The sequence below is a fragment of the Arachis duranensis genome, chromosome 9 (genome assembly GCF_000817695.3).
Source record: "Arachis duranensis cultivar V14167 chromosome 9, aradu.V14167.gnm2.J7QH, whole genome shotgun sequence".
Classification (NCBI taxonomy): domain Eukaryota; kingdom Viridiplantae; phylum Streptophyta; class Magnoliopsida; order Fabales; family Fabaceae; genus Arachis; species Arachis duranensis.
In genome coordinates, this window is record NC_029780.3 from 55,620,082 (window position 1) to 55,623,367 (window position 3,286).

Genomic DNA, 3,286 nt, shown 5'->3' on the forward strand with positions numbered 1-3,286 from the left:
AGATGCTTCTTTAGTACTGTTGGACACATTTTGCAATCCATTCAGACTCTGAGAAATCATGTTGACTTGCTGAGTCAACATTTTTTTCTGAGCCAATATGGCATTCAGAGCATCAATTTCAAGAACTCCCCTTTTTTGATGCGTCCCATTACTCACAGGATTCCTCTCAGAGGTGTACATAAATTGGTTATTTGCAACCATGTCAATGAGTTCTTGAGCTTCTGCAGGCATTTTTTTTAGGTGAATGGATCCACCTGCAGAATAGTCCAGTGACATCTTATAGAACTCAGATAGACCATAATAGAATATATCCAAAATAGTCCACTCTGAAAGCATGTCAGAAGGACACTTTTTGGTCGTCTGCTTATATCTTTCCCAAGCTTCATAGAGGGATTCACCATCTTTTTGTTTGAAGGTCTGAACATCCACTCTAAGCTTGCTCAGCTTTTGAGGAGGAAAGAACTTAGCCAAGAAGGCCACGACCAGCTTATCCCAGGAGTCCAGGCTATCTTTAGGTTGTGAGTCCAACCATGTTCTAACTCTGTCTCTTACAGCAAAAGGGAAAAGCATGAGCCTGTAGACTTCGGGATCTACTCCGTTAGTCTTAACAGTCTCACAGATCTGCAAGAACTCAGTTAAAAACTGGTAGGGATCTTCTGATGGAAGTCCATGAAACTTGCAGTTCTGTTGCATTAGAGCAACTAGTTGAGGCTTCAGCTCAAAATTGTTTGCTCCAATGGCAGGGATTGAGAAGCTTCTTCCATAAAAATTGGAAGTAGGTGTAGTATAATCACCAAGCATCCTCCTTGCATTATTATTGTTGTCATTATTTTCGGCTGTCATCTCCTCTTCTTTTTCAAAAATTTCTGTAAGGTTGTCTCTGGATTGTTGTATTTTAGCTTCTCTTAGTTTCCTCTTTAGAGTCCTTTCAGGTTCAGGATTTGCTTCAACAAGAATATTCTTGTCCTTGTTCCTGCTCATATGAGAAAGAAGGGAACAGAAAATAATAATAGGGATCCTCTTTGCCACAGTAGAGAGATTCCTTTATGTGAGTAGACGAATAAAAGAATAGAAGAAGGGAGGAAAAAATTCAAACACAAAGGAGAAGAGAGGGTTCGAATTTTTAGATGAAGAGAAGTGTTAGTAGATAAATAAATAAATAGAAGAAGATGAGAGAGAGGAGTTTTCGAAAATTATTTTTGAAAAAGAAGGTTAGTGATTTTTGAAAATTAAGAAAAGAAATAAAATTAAAATTAAAATTTGAAACAATTAGTTAATTAAAAAGAATTTTGAAAAAGGGTGAGAGATTTTCGAAAATTAGAGAAGGAAAAGTAGTTAGTTGGTTTTGAAAAAGATAAGAAACAAACAAAAAGTCAATTAGTTAGTTGAAAAAGATTTGAAAATCAATTTTGAAAAGATAGGAAGTTAGAAAAGATTTTTAAAATTGATTTTGAAAAAGATATGATTGAAATTTTGAAAAAGATTTGATTTTTAAAATTAAAATTGATTACTTGACTAACAAGAAACTAAAAGATATTATTCTAGAATTGAAAGATTGAACCTTTCTTAACAAGAAAGTAACAAACTTCAAATTTTTGAATCAATCACATTAATTGTTAGTAAAGTTTTCGAAAATCATGAAATAAAGATAAGAAAAGATTTTGAAAAACAAATTTTTTGAATTTTCGAAAATAAGTAAAAAAAATGAAAAAGATTTGATTTTTGAAAAAGTTTTGAAAAGATAAGATTTTTAAAATTGAAATCTTGACTTGACTAACAAGAAACAATTAATTTTAAAAATTTTTGACTAAGTCAACCCAAAGATTTCAAATTTTTGAGAGAATTAAGGAAAAGATATTTTTTTGAATTTTTAATGATGAGAGAGAAAAACACAAAAATGACTCACAACATAAAAATTATGAATCAAAACACATGATGCATGCAAGAACACTATGAATGTCAAGATGAACACCAAGAACACTTTGAAGATCAAGATGAACATCAAGACTTGTTTTCTGAAAAATTTTCAAGAAAAGGAAAACATGCAAGACACCAAACTTAGAACTTTTTAATGCTTAGACACTAAAAATTCTAAAATGCATATGGAAAACAAGAAAAGACACAAAACAAGAAAATATGAAGATCAAACAAGAAGACTAATCAAGAACAACTTGAAGATCATGAAGAACACATGCATGAATTTTCGAAAAATGCAAGAAAAATAAAAACATGCAATTGACACCAAACTTAAAAATTGACACTAGACTCAAACAAGAAACATGAAATATTTTTGGTTTTTTATGATTTTATTAATTTTTTTGGTTTTTTTTTTTGGAAAAATAATTTTTTGGAAAAACTCAAACAAATAAAAAAATTTTGAAAAGAAAATTACCTAATCTGAGAAACAAGATGAACCGTCAGTTGTCCAAACTCAACAATCCCCGGCAACGGCGCCAAAAGCTTGGTGCACGAAATTGTGATCTCTAACAATGGCGCTCAACTTGGTATGTGATGAGTGGATAATTTATACGCTTTTTGGCATTGTTTTTAGGTAGTTTTTAGTAAGTTCAAGCTACTTTTAGGGATGTTTTCATTAGTTTTTATGTTAAATTCAAATTTCTGGACTTTACTATGAGTTTGTGTGTTTTTCTGTGATTTCAGGTAATTTCTGGCTGAAGCTGACAAAAGGACTGCTGATGTTGTTGGAATCTGACCTCCCTGCACTCAAAATGTATTTTCTGGAGCTACAGAACTCCAAATGGTGCGCTCTCTACGGCGTTGGAAAGTAGACATCCAGAGCTTTCCAGAAATATATAATAGTCCATACTTTATTCGGGAATTGACGACGTAACTTGGTGTTGAACGCCAAGTACATGCTGCTGTCTGGAGTTAAACGCCAGAAACACGTCATGATCCGGAGTTGAATGTCCAAAACACGTTATAACTTGGCGTTCAACTCCAAGAGAAGCCTCAGCTCGTTGATAGATCAAGCTCAGCCCAAACATACACCAAGTGGGCCCCGGAAGTGGATTTATGCATCAATTACTTACTCATGTAAACCCTAGTAGCTAGTTTAGTATAAATAAGACTTTTTACTAGTATATTAGTCATCTTTTGGCCATTCGGTCTTTTGATCATTCAGGGGGCTGTCCATTCGGTCTTTTGATCATTCAGGGGGCTGGCCATTCGGCCATGCCTGAACCTTTCACTTATGTATTTTCAACGGTGGAGTTTCTACACACCATAGATTAAGGGTGTGGAGCTCTGCTGTACCTCAAGTTTCAAT

The 3,286-nt window shown here is 33.7% G+C and overlaps 1 non-coding gene across 1 annotated transcript; it reads left to right on the plus strand.

Annotated features, from left to right (window-relative positions):
* The first annotated feature begins 330 nt into the window (after positions 1-330).
* On the plus strand, positions 331-438 carry LOC127742272 (small nucleolar RNA R71). The gene has a single exon (XR_008003460.1). It is a non-coding gene; the product is annotated as a small nucleolar RNA R71 (small nucleolar RNA).
* Positions 439-3,286: the final 2,848 nt, after the last annotated feature.